Source organism: Artemia sp. Qi Xiang Cuo, chromosome 14 (assembly GCF_049724085.1).
Source record: "Artemia sp. Qi Xiang Cuo chromosome 14, ASM4972408v1, whole genome shotgun sequence".
NCBI lineage: Eukaryota > Metazoa > Arthropoda > Branchiopoda > Anostraca > Artemiidae > Artemia > Artemia sp. Qi Xiang Cuo.
The window spans coordinates 42,791,379-42,817,102 of NC_142807.1; the positions used below are offsets into that span (position 1 = coordinate 42,791,379).

General features: G+C 33.3%; 1 pseudogene across 1 annotated transcript; it reads left to right on the forward strand.

Moving 5' to 3' along the window:
* The first annotated feature begins 2,877 nt into the window (after positions 1 to 2,877).
* Positions 2,878 to 24,478, forward strand: LOC148944495 (uncharacterized; annotated as a pseudogene). The gene is made up of 3 exons (XR_016142844.1): positions 2,878 to 3,099; positions 21,470 to 21,698; positions 23,717 to 24,478. The product of XR_016142844.1 is annotated as an uncharacterized LOC148944495 (transcript).
* The last annotated feature ends 1,246 nt before the right edge of the window (positions 24,479 to 25,724 follow it).

A 25,724-nucleotide genomic window follows, 5' to 3' on the forward strand; every position in this document is an offset into this window, starting at 1 on the left:
CCAGTTAAAAAACGTGAAAGTCTATTACCTAAGATGATTGACTTTGTCAGTTCTTGCACATTGAGTCCTGTAAGTTATTTTTTTATGTTTAAGTTTGCAGAAATTTAGTCTGTTAATAACAAATTGTAGATGAAACTGTCGCTCCTAACTGCTCTAACTGACATCTAGGCATAACAGATTACGTAGATATGCCCAGAGAAGGTTCGACCATTTAGATAACACGTGGAAGTTACGTCTCCTGGTCGCAAACTTGTAGCACAGTATCCTAGTATGATGTTTGTGTCATAAAATATATCAGCTAGGATTCTTGGTGAAAAATTTTCCTAGAGTCCTTGAAAGAGACATCTCTTGACATGGTGGAAAGGGGTGACTCCTATTCTATGTTCCTTGTTATAGGATTGGTGATATGGTATTTTGTACCAGCTTAGAACACCTCAGATTAAATTTACAGAGCGTAGCGATACAATTACTTAATTTTTCTTGGAAATTCTAGTTATATGCTTAGAGAAATAAACCGTAACCGGGTTGCATAATGGTTCTTAATTTTGAGATAACATATTGAAGATTTGTCATTTCTGAATTGATTGGCTGTTGTATGTATGTTTTTTTTTTGTTCTTTTTGTATATCAATTTAATAGTTTTTGGACAAAAATGTCGTTTTCCAGCAAAATATGGTTTCCTATTGGTATCTTCCTATCTTCCTATGAAGACTGTTTGAGGCAATAATCTTTTGAAAAAAAAACAACAAGGAAAACTCGAAAGTCTTTCTTATTTTAGAAAGGTCATGGAAAAGTCAAGTAGAAGACCTCCAAGCGTGTCAGAATCACTGGTACGATTTTATCAAAATTTCATCACTCATTGGGGCTGGGAAGTTCCCAGCCCCAATCGTTCCCTTCTCATACTTCCCACCGAGAAGTACCCTTTTCTTTAATTAAACAAAATAAAATTTCTAACTAAAACTATTTTTTGTGCTTATCTCCAACCAACGCCGGATCTAGAGCAAAAAATTGGGGAGGGGGGTAGTGTGATAAGGGTTCCAATAACTGACCAAAATGACTAGTTCATTTCAAAAAAGGGTGGAAAACAGATAAAAAACAAGGAATAAGGGTGCCAAAAAAATCTGGAAGGGGGATCCACCAGTGCCTCCAACCTTAAATATTTAGAATCAGAGTCAAATTACGATAGGAATTCACTTTACGCGTTTCATCAGCGCTTAAATTTTAAACTTGCTCTTTACAAGGCATAAACTAGCGTGTACTCCCTGCTTTTGTGTGGCAAATCATAAACCATTACGCCAGATCTCCTAACCTTTTTTGGATATATCTTCTCTCTTCAGTTGCTGATGATGATTTCCAACTAAGTTGTGGCTCCTCTTTTTAGAAATAAGGTCGATTCACCATTATCATCGCAATACTGGAGGATTACAGACAATTATAATTAGTTTTAACCTTAGAATGCCAGTATAAGGGTAATTACAGGGTTAAGAATGTGGGCAGATACCTCCTCCCCCTCTAAAAGTTCGATTCTGCTTAAAAATAGGATAATCTCATAATGCACAAAGTGTGTGAATCTCCCCCTGTTCATCTTTTTTATCATTTGGCCCTCCCCACCCCCAATCAAAAACATTTATGCGGGCACACTGTTGAAAGTAATATCTTTGCCTTAATTGTTCGTGGACTTTTATTTATGTCATTTTTCCAAAATTGTTTTTAAAAAAGGAAGATGCCCTTTTAGTTATCTGGGGAGAAGGGTGGAAAATCGGTATTTCCCCATTTTGGTTGGTAAGACCGCAGACAATTTTCGCTATTTGTCTCCTTTAGAAGACATTTTATCTTTTTGCCCAAATAATTAGAGATTTTTTACAATTATAATTAATTATATAAAATTATAATACAATATAAACAATTAAATTATATAAACAAATAATATAAACAATAATATAAACAATAATATAAACAACTAAACAATGTAAATAATTAGATTTCGCTATTTGTCTCCTGTAAGACCGCAGACAATTTTCGCTATTTGTCTCCTTTAGAAGACATTTTATCTTTTTGCCCAAATAATTAGAGATTTTTTACAATTATAATTAATTATATAAAATTATAATACAATATAAACAATTAAATTATATAAACAAATAATATAAACAATAATATAAACAATAATATAAACAACTAAACAATGTAAATAAAACAATTTACAATATAAACAATTATGATTAGTTTTAACCTTAGAATGCCAGTATAAGGGTAATTACAGGGTTAAGAATGTGGTATTGGTAAGACCGCAGACAATTTTTGCTGTTTGTCTCCTTTAGAAGACATTTTATCTTTTTGCCCAAATAATTAGAATTTTTTTTAGACCATTTTGTCTCGGGCCTCTCCGCCTGTCTTTTAAATATAGCATATGACTGAAGGCCGCTTTGCCCACTTGTATCAAATTATTTAGCCCCTGCTTTTGTTTTTTTTTTTTTTGTGCTAGATAAAATTTCAAAAAGATAGTAGAGAACCTTTTCACATTTTATTCCAAATATATGAGCTAATAAATTACCATCAGTATATTTCGATTGCCAGGGGAAGAATCACGATAGTAAATGTCATATTCATAATGATCTGTATTTGTACAAGAGAAATGGACCTTTTATTGTGTGTATCATGTTACAAATGGGCTAATATTTACATTCACTCAGCCACACACAGACGTACGGACAAGTCACCGAATGATTGAAATGTTTCTTAAACCTATCCATCACATTGCAAATATAAGGTTGCAGGAATAGACCCTCCTTAGAAATCGTTCTCAACCAATAGAATCCTTAGAAATGACGCTAAATTGCTATTAGAATATCTAGAAATTTTAGTATCCTTTGGGACAATGGATGTTGCACTCAATTTTGAACAAAAATTCAGAGCCCTCAGCCGCGACGATGATACAGACATCTCTGGAGCAAAGGTCCGTAAGCCCAAATGCGCTCGATGTAGGAACCATGGTGTCATTGCTTGGCTAAAAGGGCATAAGAAGCATTGTAGATTTAGAGAATGTACATGTCAGAAATGCATTCTAATAACGGAGAGACAGCGAGTAATGGCAGCCCAGGTAATTACCGTTATTGTCATTACCTTTTTTTCAAGTTGTTAGTTGAGGAGATCTACAGATGCGGAGAAAATTTACCCTGCATTCAATAAGCCTATTACAATTTATTTTGGGTATTGAAAACTAATAAACCAATTATTTACTTATTGCGTATTAGACCTGAATAAGCTGCAATTCGTGCTGTTCTAGATTGAAAATTCTTACTGAATTGATCTATCAGGTTAGGTTAAAAATTTCCGGTTGGAATATTTTTTGAAAGGTTCTGTGTGACCTGCAAGGTTTTTAACTGCAATGGTTTTGTTTTCATTTCAGCTATAATTTTTGGTACAATAGGAACATGATAGGTGCGTAGAGAGGAGAAATTAACCATTAGGCTTTGACCATTCCTTCCAATTTTCAAATTACTTGCGGAAAATTAATTTGCTGTCCAATTGGCGTTTAATAAAGCGCAATAACTGAGCTTATTCGTTGTTTTGCAATTACTAATTGCAATTAATTACAAAAATCTATATTAAACATGTTTTTTTGTCAAGCATGACAATCCATGACTGTCTGTCGTGACCTGCCTGCTGTGGTCGTTATATTTTATAAAATGTATCATATGTGCCAACAAAACGTATCTGAAAAAACAAATGTGGGTAGGAAAAGCTAAGAAAAAGGAGGTCTTTTTATGGTGCGACATACCTTGACGTAGTATGCGCGGTAAAAACCGTTCTAATCGTTATAATGCGATATAACCGTGCAGTATTGGTTATAAACGTTCTTGCAACAATCGGTGTGCCTTAACTCAGGGATAAGACATTTGAAAAAATGATTTATAATATAATCTAAACCAATAGTAAAAAAAGCATCGAAGTTTTTTTTTTTATTTTCACCTCCACAGTTACAAATAAATATAAATATAAATTACAGTGCATGGCATTTAAAACGTTATAAATATAAAATTTGAGCTAGTTTTACTTTTAAACTTTCTTATTTGGCAGGGGGTTACTTTCCCTTTCAGTACTTCCTTGGGTTTCGGTATATTTTTTAATTAAAAGAGAATTAAAAGAAAATTTACTAAAATATTTTAAAGAATAAGTAGGTAAGCCAAAACTTTGACGTTTTAATATTATGGTTTAGCATTTACATTTTATAAAACTAACAATATTGCATTTTAAATTTGAAAAGTTGCTTTTTTCACTTTCAAATAAAGCTACAAAAAAGATCTGATCATTTATGAAAGAACAATCTAAAATAGAAACACATATCAACAGTTGGTTTTATGTTTTACAACTCCAATAAAAATAGATCGTCCAATCTTTCAAACCAGAACAGTATTTTCCAAACTGAGAGGCGCGCCTCCCCAGGAAGGCACCGACTAGTTAAAAGGGAGGCACAAAAATAAGGAAGGATTGGCAAAAAAAACAAATGAAACTAAAACGACGCAGTCACACAAAATATCTTAACCCTTCCGCGATTGACGGGCTTTAGATGCACAGGGTGAGGAAAACCTAGGTTTGCCATCTCAAGTTAAAACTAGCGAGATTCTAAACATGCTGCTGAACAACTCCGTTTTCGGTTTATCAATTAAATTTTAAAAAAACGTTTTTTTTTTAAAAAAAAGTTTTTTTTTTAACTCAAAGTAAGGAGCGACATTAAAAATTAAAACGAACAGAAATTATTCCGTATGTGAAAGGATCTGTCCCCTCCTCAATACCTCGCTCTTTACGCTAAAGTTTTTTATTGTTTTAAAAAATAAAGTTGTGTGACTGATTTAAACTATAGCGTAAAGAGCGAGGTATTGAGGAGGGGACAGCCTTTTCATATTCGGAATCATTTCTGTTCGTTTTTAGTTTTAATGTCGCTCCTTACTTTCAGTTAAAAAACTTATTTTTTTAAAATTTTATTTCTGAACGTTTTTGAATTAATGCAGCTTTGATTTTGGTTCACCGTAAATGAATAATCAAAACGAAATTTGCATATTAATTTACCTTTTTTTGGCTAAATAGCTTTCTCGAAATTTTGTTCTGACGTAACTTACGAATTAACTTACGTAACGAACTTCTATATTCGTATGTTTTATTACTGATATTAGAGAGTTTGCCCCCTTGTCGATACCTTGCTCTTTACGCTAAAACTCGAATTTTGTTCGAATCACAAACCCCTTAATCACTAAGGCCGGTTAATTAGAATAGATAGCTCTTTTGAAAGTGCTAAAAAAAACTTTAGCGAAAAGGGCGAGGCATTGACTAGAGGGCGAACCCCCTCATATACGTAATAATTTCTGTTTGTTTTAAGTTTTAATGTTGCTCGTTACTTTCAGTTGAAAAAACTATTCGTTTAACATGAATAATTTATAAAAACACGAATAATTTTTAAATAATTTATAACATGAATTTTAATAATTAATAATTTAATCATAATTAAATTTATATGACACTAATAGATGCTGGGTCTGATGCGGCAGTGGGGAATATTTTATTAAATTTAATTAAATAAAATTATTAAATTAATTATAAAATTAAATTTTAATAATTTATCACATGAATAATTTATCGTTTACATGAATTATACTTTCATTAACTTACATTAGATTACAAGGCCGTATCCAGGGGGGTGGTCAGAGGTTTGAACCCCCCATCCCCCGAAATGTTTGTCCGACTCGTAAAAACGTAATAAAAATGGGCATAAACAAATTTTGTATGCGTTTTTGATGTTTTTTTTTGTGCCCCCCCCCCTATTATAGTAAAAAAGCTATTAAAGCTATTTTAGTAAAATAAACATATTCTTTTCTTCTTAATGTAAATTTGTAATTTTTGTAAGTTATAAAGTTTACTCTTTCCCCGTCAGGTCGAAGGACTTTTTCACCTAGAAAGCAGAGGCTAAAATTCTTACTGAATTGATCTATCAGGTTAGGTTAAAAATTTCCGGTTGGAATATTTTTTGAAAGGTTCTGTGTGACCTGCAAGGTTTTTAACTGCAATGGTTTTGTTTTCATTTCAGCTATAATTTTTGGTACAATAGGAACATGATAGGTGCGTAGAGAGGAGAAATTAACCATTAGGCTTTGACCATTCCTTCCAATTTTCAAATTACTTGCGGAAAATTAATTTGCTGTCCAATTGGCGTTTAATAAAGCGCAATAACTGAGCTTATTCGTTGTTTTGCAATTACTAATTGCAATTAATTACAAAAATCTATATTAAACATGTTTTTTTGTCAAGCATGACAATCCATGACTGTCTGTCGTGACCTGCCTGCTGTGGTCGTTATATTTTATAAAATGTATCATATGTGCCAACAAAACGTATCTGAAAAAACAAATGTGGGTAGGAAAAGCTAAGAAAAAGGAGGTCTTTTTATGGTGCGACATACCTTGACGTAGTATGCGCGGTAAAAACCGTTCTAATCGTTATAATGCGATATAACCGTGCAGTATTGGTTATAAACGTTCTTGCAACAATCGGTGTGCCTTAACTCAGGGATAAGACATTTGAAAAAATGATTTATAATATAATCTAAACCAATAGTAAAAAAAGCATCGAAGTTTTTTTTTTTATTTTCACCTCCACAGTTACAAATAAATATAAATATAAATTACAGTGCATGGCATTTAACACGTTATAAATATAAAATTTGAGCTAGTTTTACTTTTAAACTTTCTTATTTGGCAGGGGGTTACTTTCCCTTTCAGTACTTCCTTGGGTTTCGGTATATTTTTTAATTAAAAGAGAATTAAAAGAAAATTTACTAAAATATTTTAAAGAATAAGTAGGTAAGCCAAAACTTTGACGTTTTAATATTATGGTTTAGCATTTACATTTTATAAAACTAACAATATTGCATTTTAAATTTGAAAAGTTGCTTTTTCACTTTCAAATAAAGCTACAAAAAAGATCTGATCATTTATGAAAGAACAATCTAAAATAGAAACACATATCAACAGTTGGTTTTATGTTTTACAACTCCAATAAAAATAGATCGTCCAATCTTTCAAACCAGAACAGTATTTTCCAAACTGAGAGGCGCGCCTCCCCAGGAAGGCACCGACTAGTTAAAAGGGAGGCACAAAAATAAGGAAGGATTGGCAAAAAAAAAAAAAATGAAACTAAAACGACGCAGTCACACAAAATATCTTAACCCTTCCGCGATTGACGGGCTTTAGATGCACAGGGTGAGGAAAACCTAGGTTTGCCATCTCAAGTTAAAACTAGCGAGATTCTAAACATGCTGCTGAACAACTCCGTTTTCGGTTTATCAATTAAATTAAAAAAATTTTTTTTTTTTTTTAAAGTTTTTTTTTAACTCAAAGTAAGGAGCGACATTAAAACTTAAAACGAACAGAAATTATTCCGTATGTGAAAGGATCTGTCCCCTCCTCAATACCTCGCTCTTTACGCTAAAGTTTTTTATTGTTTTTAAAAAATAAAGTTGTGTGACAGATTTAAACTATAGCGTAAAGAGCGAGGTATTGAGGAGGGGACAGCCTTTTCATATTCGGAATCATTTCTGTTCGTTTTTAGTTTTAATGTCGCTCCTTACTTTCAGTTAAAAAACTTATTTTTTTTAAATTTAATTTCTGAACGTTTTTGAATTAATGCAGCTTTGATTTTGGTTCACCGTAAATGAATAATCAAAACGAAATTTGCATATTAATTTTACTTTTTCGGCTAAATGGCTTTCTCGAAATTTTGTTCTGACGTAACTTACGAATTAACTTACGTAACGAACTTCTATATTCGTATGTTTTATTACTGATATTAGAGAGCTTTCCCCCTTGTCGATACCTTGCTCTTTACGCTAAAACTCGAATTTTGTTCGAATCACAAACCCCTTAATCACTAAGGCCGGTTAATTAGAATAGATAGCTCTTTTGAAAGTGCTAAAAAAAACTTTAGCGAAAAGGGCGAGGCATTGACTAGAGGGCGAACCCCCTCATATACGTAATAATTTCTGTTTGTTTTAAGTTTTAATGTTGCTCGTTACTTTCAGTTGAAAAAACTATTTTCTTTAAAATTTAATTTCTGATCGTTTTTTAAATAATGCTGGGAAATCCGGCGAAATGTCCCTTCCCCCAAGGAAACATCCTCCATGGGAGGATGCTCCCCCTTAAATCCCGCCTCTGACGCACCCCCATCAGAAAAAAATCCCTCCTGAAACGTCTTTATACTTCCGATTAACCAATACTATATGTAAACAATGAGCAAAGTTCATAACTTCCAGCCCTTCCCCCGGGAACTGTGGGGGATTAAGTTATCTTCAAAGACATATTTATTAGATTTTCGACTATGCTGAACAAAATGGCTATCTCAAAATTTCGATTGGATGACTTCGGTAAAAAATTAACGTGGGAGGGGTCCAATTTGCCTTTCAATTTTTTTGGTCACTTAAAAAGGGCAATAGAACTTTCTGTTTCTTATAGAATTAGCCCTCTCGCAATATTCTACGATTACTGAATCGATAAGATCACCCCTGGGAAAAAAAAAAAAAAAAAATGAACACGCATCCGTGATCTTTCTTCAGGCAAAAAATACAAAATTCCACATTTTTGCAGATAGGAGCTTGAAACTTCCGCAGTAGGGTTTTCTGATACGTTGCATCCGATGGTGTAATTTTCATTAAAGTTCTATGACTTTTTGGGGGTGTTTCCCCCTTTTTTCTTAAATAAGGCGAATTGTCTTAGGAACTTGACTTTTGATGGGTGAAAAACTTCATGAAACTTATATATTTGAGATCAGCATAAAAATCTGATTCTATTGATGATATCTATGGGTATCAAAATTCGGGTTTTTAGAGTTTCGGTTACTATTGAGCCGGGTCGCTCCTTACTTACAGTTCGTTACCACGAACTGTTTGATTAGACGATCTTTGCGATTAATTAGTTTCTCAGATACGCACTATAAAATTTGCCCTACAAGTGCAAGAAGGAACTTGTAGTAAAACCGCTTATTTAATTGGATATTTTCCATGTGTTGAAGAGTAATATAAATTACGATATATTTTTTGCAAATTTATTCCTTGCAAAGCCATATCCAGTAAAATTTTAATATTTTTACAATTTTTTTGATGAGAACATATATTTTGGAAAAATTCGTTCCGATTTGTAGAGACAGTGCAAAATCAATATCAGGACACAAAACTGACCTCCTACTCCTAGCACTAATTAAAATGAAAACACCCCATGCTCTCTGGACGCACTGAATGCTCCACAGAGCAGCTTTCGCATAAAAAAAATGTGTGAGAAACCTAAACATTTTTACGAAAGTAACGAAAGCTATAAACTACATAAAAAAACAGTTTATTATAAGTTAGGATTACAACAGTCTAGAACAGTTTATTATAAGATTATTTACAAAGCTATGTCACATTATGGAAGTTACTTATACCTAATTTTTGGCACTACAGTGAAGAATGCTGACTATCCTGTGCCAAAATGATTGAGTAGATGTGTCAACTCAAAGAGGAAATTGCAATTTTTAACGAAGAAAATTAAAATGAGGACGCAAATATGTTCAGGGATTGTAATTTAATTACTAAACTGACTTGTTTGTTGGATATTTTAGATAAATTAAGCTTTTTGAACAAATTGATGTAAGGGCCAAAAATACATATATTGGTTCAAAAAGATAATGTAAAAGCATTCATAAAATATGAAGCTATGGAAGGTGAATTTGGGAAAAGAAGCTTGGCATGTCTAAACTTTTAAATTTATGCGCCCAAGATAACATAGAAGCGAACAAAAATCCATTTGTTGAACCCTTGAATATTTTTTTAATCCATTTCACGAATTATTTTAATGATCTCAATTTTAGAAAATATCCTTGGATACAAAATACATTTATCGACGGAGAAGATTAGAAATTTGAATTAACGAGTAATGAGAAATAAAACTTGATTAAATTAGCTTCTGATAATTCGGTAAAAAAGGTTTTCAGAATACATCTCTAATTCAATTTTGGCTTTATATTAAAAGCGAATGCAATATTCTGTCTAATAAAGCTCAAATAGCATCCATGCCGTTCGTAAAATTTTATTTATAAGAAACAGGATTTTCTGTTTTAGTTGAAATGAAACAGAAATATCGTGTTCGCTTGGTTGTAAAAAAGATCTTCGTGCAATAATCTCATTACTGACACCGATATTTGACAAACGTTGTGCTAGCAATCATACTCATGTCTTTAAAAGACAATAACATGATTGGGTACTGGTACATTATGCGGGCACCGCGAAGAAGTCAAGTTTGGTAAATGCTAATGAAATAAAACAAAAAGGAAGAATATATAATAGATTTGAAACAAATTTTGGCTATATATTTGCACATTAGGGGGGGGGGGAGTAAAGCATAGCATATATTAAATATATAACCCAACCTAACCTAGGCTCCTTTCCCCCCCCCCTAAACTCCAAAAAACAATCGTTTAAATATTGTAACTCATTAAGAAACCACGGCTTTGCAATCATTTATCTATAGCGGTCTCTTGCAAATAGCTGGTTTGACGGGTTTTGTGACTGGTTTCCTTGATAGAGTATATAGCGGTGGGCCTGCATAATGCACCAGTACCCATGATTGTTATTCGTTTTCTTTGTCTATAAGAGCTTGTCTTAATACATTTTGTGGTAATAAAATTTTGGCGTCTGTATTATTCTAGAAAATGAAAGGGGGGCACCATGTGATTAAAAATTTTAAGGGAGCCGTGATAACATAAAGTTTGGAAACCTCTGACCTAGAATAACAAAAAGAAACAAGCCGTATCTGAAGTATTTTAATTAATAAAAAACAAGCTTTTTGAACTAAAAGTAAGGGTACTCTTGCAATATATGGAACTTTCTAAAAAGTCAAGTTTGGTTAACGCTGATGAATAAAATAAAATAGGTTGTATATATAATAGTTTAGAAACAAATTTGGGCTATATATTTGCACATAAGGGGGGGGGGGGGTAAAGCATAGCATATATTATAGCCAGAGATGCCGTCCTGGCTAAGTGGACGTACGCTGGGTTGAGAATTCTTTTTCCAAGGGGCACGGGTTCGATCCCTGGCGTGGCCAGTTATTTGTTTTGGGACGAGGGTCAGCGGTGTCACTGTGTAAGCTCAGTCAGAGTCAACCCGGCTCTAAATGGGTACCCGGAGAAATCTGGGGAAGGTAAGCAGGAAGGGTCTGTGAAAGCACAGGATGGCTGGCCCCCAACCCCCATTGCACTTCCTGGCGTAAGGGCCATGAAACGGAGATCAGCACCGCCAGTTTGGACCTTAAGGGTCTAGTGCCGCCATACTACTACTGCTACTACTATATATTAAATACGTAACCTAACCTAACCTAGGTGCCTTCCCCCCCCCCTAAACCCCCAAAAACAACAGTTTAAATATCGTATACGCAATAAAAACCACGCTATCGTTGCCTACTCTATAGCGGCTAACCCGTTAAAAATGGGTTTTTCGTGACTGGTTTCCTTGTAAAGGCCCATATAATGCAAGAGTACCAAAGTAAGAAACACCATTAGAGTTTAAAGAGAAAAGAGGTCATTACATACACGAGGGGGGGGGCTTCCCCTTCCTCATCCCCTTGCTTGTAGCGCTTAAGTTTTTATTAATTAAAAAAAAACTTTTTATTCCAATTAAACAGGCCTTGTGTTTCAGGGACAGTAAGTAAAACTCGAGAATAAAGAGCATTTTAAGTTTTAATGTTACTTCATAGTTTCAGTTATTAAAAAAACTTTGGTTTTCTACATTTGATTTATGATGGTTTTTCAAAAACTATGCCGAGGCCTAGCCAAGATATGATAGGGGCTACCGGCCCCATAAGCCCCGAGTTCTTGCTGTTAGATAATATATATATCAATAATTTGGTTCGTAGCATCCCGGTATTTTAGTTTTTCTGCTTAAGAATTAAAATCTTGTATTCTAATTTAAATTTTGGACAAAATTTGAATAATTAGTTAAAGTTTCCGATGAATAGTACTTTCGGTTTGTGCGAACCTTAAAAAAAATAAGAGTGGAACAAAAATATTCTGTCGATTCTGGTAAAAATAGAAATTCGATGGTACTGATCTCGTTTAAGAGTATTCATTCTTAGAGCTTTGAAAAAAATAATATCTTAAACTTGTTGAATTTGATGTTGTAAGTTTTATTCAGATCTTATCCCTTCTTAGAGGGGATACATTTCCCCTAATTTAAAATTCCACAAATGTCCTCAATAATTGTTGATGGGTAAGCTAAAATTTAATGTGTTTTACATATTTGGAATCAGCAGAAAAATTATATTTTGCTTTTTATATTAACTAATATATATAATATATACTAATATATATATATATATAAATACATACATATATATATATATATATATATATATATATATATATATATATATATATATATATATATATATATATATATATATATAAATATATATATATATATATATATATATATATATATATTAATCAAACAGTTCGTGGTAACGAACTGTAAGTAAGGAACAACCCGGCTCAATGGTAACCGAAACTCTAAAAAAAGGAATTTTGATACCAATAGATACATCAAAAGAATCAGATTTTAATGCTGATTTCAAATATATAAGTTTCATCAAGTTTAATCTTATCCATCAAAAGTAACGTGCCTGAGAAAATTTGACTTATTTTCGAAAAAAGGGGGAACACAAACTCCAGGGTTGACACAACCACCCAGGGCCCAAGGACAGGCGTTGTAAGTTATACTCTGGGGATATATATGGCTCTTATAGAAGGGATACTCGTATAAACTTCAGAGAGGGCTCATTTGACTGAAAATAAAAAGTTCTAGTTTAATTTTAAAGAGTCAAAAGAGACAGAAGCTTAATCCCTGGCCCTGGGGCATGTATCTATTGGTATCAAAATTCCATTTTTTAGAGTTTCGGTTACCATTGAGCCGGGTCGCTCCTTACTTACAGTTTGTTACCACGAACTGTTTGATTAATATATATATATATATATATATATATATATATATATATATATATATATATATATATATATATATTTTTTTTTTATATATATATATATATATATATATATATATATATATATATATATATATATATATATTAATCAAAACAGTTCGTGGTAACGAACTGTAAGTAAGGAGCGACCCGGCTCAATGGTAACCGAAACTCTAAAAAACGAAATTTTGATACCAATAGATACATCAAAAGAATCAAATTTTAATACTGATTTCAAATATATAAGTTTCATCAAGTTTAGTCTTACCCATCAAAAGTAACGTGCCTGAGAAAATTTGACGGATTTTCGAAAAAAGGGGGAAAGACCCCCTAAAAGCTATAGAACCTTAATGAAAATTACACCTTCATATTCAGCGTATCAGAGAACCCTACTGTAGAGGTTTCAAGCTCCTATCTACAAAACTGGAATTTTCTATTTTTTGGCAGATGAAAGATCACGGATGCGTGTTTATTTGTTTTTGTTTTTTTTTTCCCAAGGGGTAATCGTATCGACCCAGTGGTCCTAGAAAATAGTGGGAGGGCTCATTGGAATGGAAATTAAAAGTTCTAGTGCCCTTTTTAAGTGACCAAAAAAAGTGGAGGGCAACTAGGCCCCCTCCCACGCTCATTTTTTTCTCAAAGTCACCCAATTAAAATTTTGAGATAGCCATTTTGTTCAAGATAGTCGAAAATCTAATAAATATGTCTTTTAGGATGACTTAATGCCCCCACAGTTCCCAGGGGAAGGGCTGCAAGTTATGAACTTTGCCCATCCCTTACATATTGTATTGGTTATTGGGAAGTATACAGACATTTTCAGTACGGATTTTTTGCTGGTGGGGGGGGGGGGCTGGAGAAGGGGGTTAATAGGGAGAATCTTTTTTTTTTAGTGATTTCAAAAGAGCTATCTATTCTAATTAAACGGCCTCTGTGATTCAGGGGTTTGTGAATTAATTTTTTTTTTAAATTTTAACGTAAAGAGCATGGTATTGACTAAGGGGAAAACCCCCTCATATACGTAATAACATATACGTAATAAAAAAAACAATAAAAAAAACAAGCGATACGGCTCTATAGTAATCGAAACTTTTTAAAACGGAATTTTGATGTCAATAATTGTATCAAAAGAATGGGCTTATAATGCTGATTCTAAATCAGTATATAAATTTTATTAAGTTTAGTATTACTCATCAAAGGCTACGAGCCTGAGAAATTTTGCCTGAATTTTTAAAGAGGGCAGAAACATCCCCTACAAGTGAAAGAATTTTAATGAAAATCACACCGTCAGATTCAGCGTATCAGAAAACCTTATTACATAGGTTTCAAGCTCATATCTGCAAAAATCTGCAACTTTGTATTTTTGCCAGAAGAAAAATATACGAATATAGAAGTTCGTTACATAAGTTAATTTGTAAATTACGTCAGAACCAAATTTAGAGACATCCATTTAGCAAAAGAAAAGTAAAATTTTTATGCAAATTTTGTTTACTTACTCAGTGACGGTGAGCCAAAATAAAAGCTGCATTAACTAAAATACGATCAGAAATTAAATAAAAAAAAAGTTTTTTAAACTGAAAGTAAGGAGCAACATTAAAACTTAAAACAAACAGAAATTATTCCGTATATGAAAGGGGCTGTCCCCTCCTCAACGCCTCGCTCTTTACGCTAAAGTTCGACTCTGTCTCACAGCTTTATTTTTTAAAACAATAAAAAACTTTAGCGTAAAGAGCGAGGCGTTGAGGAGGGGACAGCCCCTTTCATATACGAATTAATTTCTGTTCGTTTTAAGTTTTAATGTCGCTCCTTACTTTCAGTTTAAAAAACTTGTTTTTTTATTATAAAGTAAAGACCAACATTAAAGCTTAAAACGAACAGATATTACGCCAAATATGATGAGTACTGCCCCCTCCTCAACTTTCCGTTCTTTACGTTAGAGTTTTATAGTACTATGCTGAAAAAAAACAACGAAAAACCGCCAAAGGTGCAACCGATTGCCTTTTAAAATATTTTACCTAAAAACTATATTGTTTAAAGCAAAAGCAAATGAATAAGCTCTTCCGTTCTTGTGGCTATGTGAAAACTACTTTCTCTTCCATTCCATTACCCCTCGTGCTAAAACAGTTGCCCTTAAAGTATTAGGGACAAAAGGCTGAACTTTGGCGTAAAAAGGGGGGAGTTGAAGAGGGGGTAGACTCCCTAATATACGGTATAATTTCTGTTAGTTTTAAATTTAATGTCACTCCTTTACTTCCACTTGAAGAAACGTATTTGTCTACCATTTAGTTTCAGTTCACTTTTAATACCATACCCACGGTGAACCTACAAATGGGGAAAGCTAGCACCTCATCGGAGGCTAAATAAACACTTTTAATTCTGAGAATATTTGCTCCATAAAATTTTTACTCTGTTCAGAACAAAATTACTATTTTACGTGAAAAATGGTAGAATTTTACAATTTCCTATGTTGTGATCTCTTTTTCTTAGGACGATAGATTTTTAAATGCTCATTCGAATGAACCCTTTTCTGTGAATTTCGTATTTTCTCGATAGCGGCTTTAGGTTTCTAATACATATTGATACACAAATTAAACGCAATAGCACAATTCCACATTTTTGTAGATAAGAGCTTGAAACCTCTTCAGTAGAGTTCTCTAATATTCTGAATCTGATGGTGGGATTTTCATTAAGATTCCAGGACTTTTGGGGTTTCTTTCCCCCTTTTTTCAAAAATTAGGCAAATTTTTTTAGGCTCGTAACCTTTGATAGGTAAGACTATATTTAATGAAACTTATACATTAAAAATCAGCATAAAAATCCAATTCTTTGATATATCTATTGGCATCGAAATTCCGTTTTTTAGAGTTTCAGTTACTATTGAGTAACTGAAACTCTAACTAGTTGGTCCTTACAGTTCGTTACCACGAACTGTTTGATTTAAGGGCTGGACTAGAAGACCAAGGGATTCAACATTGGGGTGCTGGCACAAGTGCTTCCACGAGTTTTTTTCTATAAAAGTGTTAGAGAGTATTTGCGAAGAACATTATTTCAAGTTAAATTTACCAATTAAATTTTTTAAAAAATTCTAAGACTTTAGCGTAAAGACCGAGGGATGAGGATGGAGCAGCCCCCTTATGCTCGGAATAAATTCTGTTAGTCTTAAGTTTTAATGTTACTCCTTACTTTGGGTAGAAAAAACTTGTTTTCTCCTTACTTAATATTAATTAAAAAAAAAAGATTCCGAAAAATAAGTTTTTCAAAGAAAAGTAAAGGCCATTTTAAACTTAAGCTCAACAGATACAAATACCTTTTAAAACTCAAACTCAAAACGACCAAAAATTACTATTAAAGAATAAATGAAACCCAAAACGAACAGAAATTAAATAAACAATCATAGCAAAAACATACAACAAGTAATAATATAAATGAATAGATGTATCTTAAGCGAGCAATTTTTAGATTAAATATGAATATCAATCTTAAAACAAAAAAAAATATGTTCCAATTGAAGTATTAATGAAACTTAAAACAAAGATAAATTAAATAAAAAATCAATTAAAACAAACATACAATAGATATTAATGTAAATTAATAAATAAATATTAAAACGAGTAAAACTTAAATTGAATATGCAAATAAAGCTTGAAAAGAACGAAAATCACCACAAACAAGAGTTTGGGTATGACCTCCTTCTCTCAGTATAAAAGTATAAGACCTACTGGGTCATTGGCGCTTTACTGAAAACCAATTTTATGACAAATATTTTCTTTTGTACTTAATATTGAAAATAAACATTAAAATTATTGTAAAATTTTGAACTGATGAGCTTTCAGCAATTAATATTATTATATATCAAATATTCAATTTAATTTATTAGCTCTTTTTAAAGTTGTTAAAGACAAATATAGTTTCCCCACAAACAAGTGTTTGGATACCGCCTTCTTTCCAACTGTTAATAAACCCCACAAGCCTACACCATACTTGGCGATTAACTGAAAGCAGATTATATTACAAAAATTTTCTTTTCCAGTTGTCACAAAATTGAAAATGAAAATGTAGTTTCATTGGAATAAATTACTGAGTTGATGGATCTTTCTGCTATTAAAATAATTATACGTCAAATATTCAATTTGATGTTGTTTATACTTTCCAAGACTGTTCAAGACACATATAGTTTTAGATATTTAATCTAAGCATTACTCGCTTTAAGATCTATTTATTCATTTATATTACTACTTGTTGTATGTTTTTGCTATTATTGTTTATTTAATTTCTGTTCCTTTTGGGTTTCATTTATTCTTTACTAGTAATTTCTGGTCGTTTTGAGTTTGAATTTTAAAAGATATTTGTATCTGCTGAGCTTAAGTTTAAAATGGCCTTTAATTTTATTTGAAAAGCTTATTTTTAGGAAAGTTTTTTTTAATCAATTTTAGTTCATTTTCGGTTGCAAGAAGTGTAAGGTTTTTAAGAATTTCCTTATTTCAAAATCAAACTTAAAAAAAAAAAAAAATAAAATGTTCATAGAATTGTCTAAACTGATATCAAAGTAACAACATCAAAGTAAAAAGATGGGTTTTTGTCATCTTCGGAGATTTTATTATATGATTTTTGAGAGATTGCTGAAAAAATTGCTATCTCAAAATTTTTATCGGATGGGTTTCGGGAAAAAGGGCGTGGGGGGACTAGATTAAGCTTCTGTCTCTTTTGACTCTTTAAAAGTGAACTAAAACTTTCTATTTTCAGTCAAATGAGCCCTCTCTGAAGTTTATACGAGTATCCCTTCCATAAGAGCCATAAATATCCCTAGAGTATAACTTACAACGCCTGTCCTTGGGCCCTGGGGGGTTGTGTCAACCCTGGAGTTTTAATATCTGAAGTTTGAACTATTTTTAACAAAATGGTCACCTGAAATTTTTATCGGATGGGTTTATCCATCCAATACACCCTAAGGCCTGGAGGGCGGGAGGGTTTACAACGCCTGCCCCGGCCCTGGGGGGGGTTGTTGACAGGAGTTTTTCTTATCTAAACCTTAAACTATTTTTAACGAAATGACCATACGTAAAGGAGTTTTTGTTATATGATCGTTGAACTATTTTTAACAAAATGGCTACCTCAAATTTTTTATCAGATGTATTTGGGGAAAAGGGCTTGGGGGGGCAGTTGCCCTCTGATCACTTTTTAATCTTCAAAAGTGAATTACAACTTTCAATTTCCGATCGAATGAGCCCTCTAGGAAGTTTATACAAGCATCCCTTTCATAACAACCATATATACCCCCAGGGCTTAACTTAAAACACCTACCCCCAGGCCCTGGGGGGCTGTGTCAACACCGGTTATCCATCACCGGTTTTGTTATCAGAACTTTGAACTATTTTTAACAAAATGTCTATCTCGAAATTTTTATCTGGTACATTTAGGGCGTGGAGGAAGGGGGGCTTGTTGCCCTCACATCTCTTTTGACCCTATAAAAGCGAACACGAACTTTCAATATCAGATCATATCAGCCCTCTCCGAAGTTTTCACGATCATCCAATCTATTATAACTATATAAACCCCCAGAGCATTACTAATAACGCCTGCCTCTGGGTCCTGGCGGGTTGCTTCGATACAGCAATTTTTCTTATCTGACCTTTGAACTATTTTTAAGGAAATGGCTATTATTAAAATTTTATCGGATGGGCTTGGGAAAAAAGGGTGTGTGTGTGGGGGGCTAGTTGCCTTCAGATATCTCTTGACTCTTAAAAATTGAACTAGAACTTCCAATTTCCAATCAAATGAGCCCCCTCTGAAATTTATACGAGCATCCCCTTCATGAGAACCATATATGCCCCCAGGACAACACTTACAACGCCTATCCGCCGGGCTCTGGGGGGCGTTTTTGTTTTCTAATTTTTGAACGATTTCTAAAACACTGGCTATCTCAAAATTTGTAGCGGACGGATTTGGGGAAAAAAGCGTGGGGGGGGGGCTGGTTTAACTCTCTTGACTTTTAAAAAGTGAACTAGAACTTTCAATTTCCAATCAAATGAGCCCTCTATGAAGTTTATACGAGCATCCCTTTCATAAGAACCATACATGCCTTTAAGGCATAACATAGAACGCCCTCCCCTGTGCCCTGGGGGGGGTTATATTGACACCGGATATTTTCTTATCTGACCTTTGAACTATTTTTAACAAAATGTCTATCTCAAAATTTTCATCAAATAGGTTTTGAAAAAGAAGGCTTGGGGGGGGGGGGGGGGCTAGCTGCCCTCGGATCTCTTCTGAGTATAAAAGTGAGCTCAAACTTTCAATATCCAATCAAATCAGCCATCTCTGAAGTTTTTACGAGCACCCCTTTCATACGAACAATAAATGCCCCAGGGCAAAACTTGCAACGCCAGCCCCTGGGCCTTGGAGGATTATGACGAAACCTGAGTTTTTGTTATCTGACTTTTGAGCAATTTTTAACTCAATGGCAATCTCAAAATTTTTATTGGATGCATTTAGGGGAAAAGGGGCGTGGGGGGGAGGGGCTAGCTGCCCGCCAATCTCTTTGAACTCTAAAAAACTAAACTAGAATTTTCACTTTTCAATCAAATGAGCCATCTCTAAATTTTTTAAGAGCATCCCTTCAATAAGAACCATATATTCCCCCAGGGAGTAACTTAGAACACCTGCCCTCGGGCCCTGGGGGGCTGTGTTGACCCCTGAGTTTTCGTTCTATGGTCTTTGAACTATTTAAAAAAATATCTTTAAGTTCTTATCGGATGGGATTGAGGAAAAGAGGGCGTGAATGGGGGGGGGGGAGGGTTAGGTGCCCTCCAATCTCTTTTGACTCTTATAAAGTGAACTATAACTTTCAATTTCCAATCAAATGATCCATCTTTTAAGTTAATACGAGAATCCCTTGCATAAGACCAATATATGCACCCAGGGAACAACTTATAATGCTTGCCCCCGGGCCCTGGTGGGTTTTGTCGACACCGGAATTTTCGTTATATGATCTTTGAACTATTTTAACAAAATAGCTATCTTAATATTTTATTGGATGCATTTGGGAAAAAAGGGGTTAGGGGGGGGGGGCCAAGCCGGCTACCCTCCAATATCTTTTGACACTTAAAAAGTGAACTAGAACTTTCAATTTCCAATCAAATGAGCCCTCTCTGAAGTTTATACGAGAAATCCTTCCATAAGAACCATATATGCCCCCAGGGCATAACTTATCACGCTTGCCCCCTGAAGACTGTGGGGGTGTCCTGCTCAAACATATAATTTCCAGAACTTTCAAATACGTTGAACAAAATGGCTATATCAAAATTTTGATTGGATGTGTTTGGGGAAATGGTGGGCGTGGAAGGGGTGTCGGTTGCCTTAGAATCACTTTCGACTATTAAAAAGGAAACTAGCCATTTAAATTTCCAATAGAATGAGCCCTTTCTGAAGTTTCTACGGCAACGCTGTCTATACAAAACCTTATATGCCCCCAGGGCATAACTTATAACCCTTGCCCTGAGGGCTGTGGGGGGGTTGTCATCCTCAAAGACCTAATTTTCAGAATTTAAAACTACGTTTAATAAAAGGGCTATCTCAAAATTTTGATTGGATGTGTTTGGGGAAAAGGCGGTCGTGAGAGGGGGGTTAGTTGCCCTTCAATCACTTTCGACTATTAAAAAGGGCACTAGCCCTTTGAATTTCCAATCGAATGAGCCTTTTTTGAAGTTTCTACGACAACGCCTTCTATAAAAACCTTATATGCCCCCAGGGCATAACCGAAGACCCTTCCCCTGAGGATTGTGGGGGAGTGTCCTCCTCAAAAACATATTTTCTATCTAAGAATCGACAACCCTGAACAAACTGGCTATCTCAAAATTTTGATTGGATGTGTTTGGGGGAATGATGGGCTTGGGGGGGGCTAGTTGCCCTCCAATCACTTTCGACTATTAAAAAGGGCACTAGAACTCTCGATCTCCAATCGAATGAGCCTCCTTTGAAGTTTCTACGACGAAACTTCGTATGAAGTTTCATATGAAGTGCCTCTGGAAAAAAAAATAATAATAATAAAACATTGGAGCCGTATGGCCTTTACTATAGGCAACGCTATAGCTTTGCCTCTAATATTGAAGATTGTCATGGAAAAGGTAATTCTTTTCATGCATATATTGCTATGAAAACTCCTTTTTCAGATTTTAGTATACTATTAGCAGGAGTCCTCCTTACTTACAGATCACTACCACGAGCTGTTTGATAATATTGTTAAAAATTATTTTTTTGTTTAATTTCCATTTCGGTTGACCTGGGCTGTTCTTTACTTACAGTTCATTAGTATGAACTCTCGGTAACAATTTTATATCACATAAGTGCAGCATACAAATTCAAGTTTTAACTTAGTCTTTGATGTTACTAAGGAAACTTTAAAGCTTTAGTTAACAATCTTAGGTATCCTTGAAGAGACAACAAGCAGCCGAGGATGTGATAGCTCTTTCAATCCGGGCAGCTGCAACAGGAGCCTCAATCGGTCAATTGCCTCAAGGACCTATTTTCGGATTGGCACTGGCAGAAGTCAAACGACAAGCTGAAAGCAACCAAGGACACAAAAGAATTCAAAAAATGTCCATGCCAAGCGATACAGTGGCTCCGTCGGTGGCCATAAAATCTGGAAAAGCTCCAGGTAAGTTTCCTTCAAATTTTGTGTTTGTTCATCTAGTGATTTAATTATTTCTATAATTCTTAAGAGCTGAATGGAAAAGGGTAATGATTTAATTTTATTATTGCTTCTCAAATCAACTAAAATTGTGGTTCAGAAGGTTTGGCAGCAGGATATATATATATATATATATATATATATATATATATATATATATATATATATATATATATATATATATATATATATATATATATATATATATATATACTATATATATATATATATATATATATATATATATATATATATATATATATATATATATATATATATATATATATATATATATATATATATATATATATATATATATATATATATATATATATATATATATATATATATATATATATATATATTTATATATATATATATATATATATATATATATATATATATATATATATATATATATATATATATATATATATATATATATATATATATCACTACGCTTAGTCTAGTCCCTTGGTGATTTTGTAAAACTGTATTACGCTCATTAACTGTCGGTTCCTTTTAACGAGAATGTTATATAGTGAGCAGATATTTTAATTACCTGTATCTCTTTTTATTAAAATATTAGCAAGAATATGTTTTTTAATTTCAATTACCTCCCTAGCTTACTCTGTGAACCCTCCACGCTTAGAAATGATTGTGGCATTGTTGAATCGTACGTATTGATCAGGATAATAGAAAATGTGCTCTAACAGAGCAGAAAAACAAAAGTTTCAGGAGGCTTGCTAGATTTTAGAGCTTTACATATTGAGTTACGATGCTCAATAAGTCGTTCAACAAACTGCTGGTAAGCTCCGCCAATGTAAAACTTCCTCAAGAACAAAGCATACAAGGAATATATATATATATATATATATATATATATATATATATATATATATATATATATATATATATATATATATATATATATATATATATATATACGCTACATACTTACTAGTAATCCAGAAATTTTTAGATTAAAAATTTAATAATACGACAAAAAAAACTGGTTTGAAGAAAATTAAACATTCTTAATTTTTAACTTTGTTAACACTGGTTGCAAAAACTTCTTTTGACATTTTTATAGGAAAATAAACTAGTGGAAGCACTTGTGCCAGCATCCCAACATTGGATCTCTTGGTCTTAAATTAAACCAGACCCAATAAAATCAAACTGATCTTTTTCTTTTATTTGATTTCCCATAGAAAAAAAATAAGGGCCAGCAATTTCTCACAATTAAAAATTATTTTTCTTAAACATCCAAACTCGATGCAAAACAAGTTTAGATCTACCGGTTTATTTTGTTTATTTTTATAATTCTTCGTCTATTTATAGACTTTGGATACAACATATTTTTTAGACTCCTTCCAACCTTTTTTTGTCTTATAGGAAATAAAAAAAAAATTTGACTCTTACCTGATTAGATCGATTTTTGGCTAAATAAAAAAAATTTTACTAAATGAAAATTGCTGCTACCCCCTTGTAGGATTTCAAATTACTTAAATTTAAATAAAACAAAAACTCATGAATTTTGAATTCTTTAGAAATTGTTGGCAAGTTTTACCGTAAGAACTTCGATGTTTCGAGCATTTTTTTCAGATTGTTTTTGTTAATGGTGAAAAAAGGTCTCTTGTGATTCAAAGATTTTTAGCGTTGTTGTCGCCAATTATAAACAATTTGTGCTGGAAAAAATCTTTACAAAAAAACGTTGAAAATTTTCTTTATTTAAGTGGCAAATTCAAACTTAATAAAGGATTCATTTTTTGAAGGAAACCTTTTCGCTAAGTAGAAAAAAAAGTCAAAAACGAATAAAATAATCTTAGAATCTTGATGCTTTAAGTAACTGCCGGTAAGGCCTGCTCTGGACCTAAAATGTCCTAGCTTTATTTCATTTTAGACCAAGAAAAATTGGTTAACGCGGGCTGCTCTGTTCCCTTACTTTTAAAATGATTATGCTTTATAATCTATTTCAATTTCTGGTATTGACACATAAATTGAAAAATCATCCAGAACAACGACTCCGACTACAACTCCAACTCAAAGTATCCCAGAGAAACCAGTTCGGCCGCTAGAATCAGCCACTTCAGCTTTTGTTCCAGTACATCCCGTCTCTTTACATTCTGAAGCTAGGGCACTTTCTTCTTACCAACATCATCTACAGAAAGTTGGTTTTAACCCATTTTTATACACTCCAACATTATGGCCAACATCAGCTTCGTTTGGCCTCACCTCCCCACCTGTTTTCTTGCAGCATCTTAAGGCTGGGCTGGAGATGAAATGCACTCTTCCAGGTTGTACACAATGTCCAGAGGCTGATGTTCTGCTCCTTAAACAAAAGTTCTTATAGAATATGTTGTTTCGTGTTGCTTCATTTATCCAGGTGAAAATGCGTGTTTTGACAACGCTATGAAAATCAGTTTTCCAGAAAAGTTTTCCAGTAATTTGTGCTTTGTGCATTAATGCTTTTCGTCAGTTCATTTGTTAGACTAATGCTGAATAATATAATTTTGATAATTTTTTTCTAAGGAACTTGACTTGCCACAGAAATAAGTCGAATGGAAAACAACCTATCAAAAGAAGTAACTTGCGGCTTAAACTTTTTCAAAGATTTTTGCAGGATCTCCAATCATCTATGGAAGGAAAGGTATAACATAAACACATTTGTTTATTGAAAAGTTTATCGTGCTGAAGTATTTGAATTTATGTTTATGTAATAAATGTGCAATAAATGTTTCATCCTTTTTCTAATGTATTCTATATTCAGGAACGTTTGGTCTTTTGTCAAATATCAACAATACATTTCAGAGCAACCAGAAATTGAGATCTTGGTTGTGATGAGCACGACCGCCGCTTTTAATTCACCTTCAACATACCTCAGTAAAATTCTTTAGAAAACCAAAAACTTTGAATAGTATTCTTTTTCTTTTTTGACACAATAATTGACCAAGGACAAACGAATCTTACAGAATATCCAGAATATATTTATGAAGCTTGACATAAGGCACAGCTTAGGTACTTCCAAAAGCTTTTTTAGACAGTATAAAAAGTGTACGACAGAAAAACTGAAAACTGTCCCTCAAGATTTTTGTGTTATTGTTAACCATCAGTATGCACTTAAAATGTTTATTTGGGCATCCAAGATCCAATATAAACCTTTTTGACACAATAAACAATTTATTCCTTAACTATTTCTGTTGATCAAAAACAGTATATAACACATTTTAGAAAAAAAAGATATAAGACAAAACAATAGAACTTGCTTCGGTTGAGGGGGTAGCCTGTAAGCCCTGGTTCTACAAAATATGTACAAAACCTTTTAAATTACTACACAAGATGAACTAAGAATTTATATTGGGTCAGACTTTGAGGGAGCCTAGATATAGTAATTGTGGAGACAGGGAGAGTTATAGTCATTAGTCAAAGATTATTGGCATTTTCCGATGCAGTCGAAGATGAATTCATAAGCTTCTGTGTTCACACAGCTTTAGCTTTTCCATTCAGCAAAACTTATCATGCACAGCAGATGCCTCAAAAGACATGACTGTTCAAATGAAATTAGTTCTTTCTATCTGTTAAAGCGCAAATGGCAAAACTAGCAGCATAGAACTGAGAAGAAAAAGATTATTTTTTATTTATATATACAAATGCAATTTTCAAATCATCGTTTAAGATGTTTGAATCTTGAACGAAGCCACTGGACCCTCATGATGAATGGACTTGCAGCAAAATGGGGATGAAATCTGACGGAAAACACAAATGGCCGTTTTTACATAAATTAAATAAAATAAAAGCATGTTTTTTCAACTGAAATTAAGGAGCAACATTGAACTTAAAACGAACAGAAATTATTACTTACATGAGGGTCGCCCCCTCGTCAATACCTCACTCTTTTCGCTAAAGTTTGTCTTTTTGTTCCGATTGTTTAAGAATGACTCCTGAATCACAAAGGTGATAAATTAGAATTAGAATAATGAGCTCTTTTAA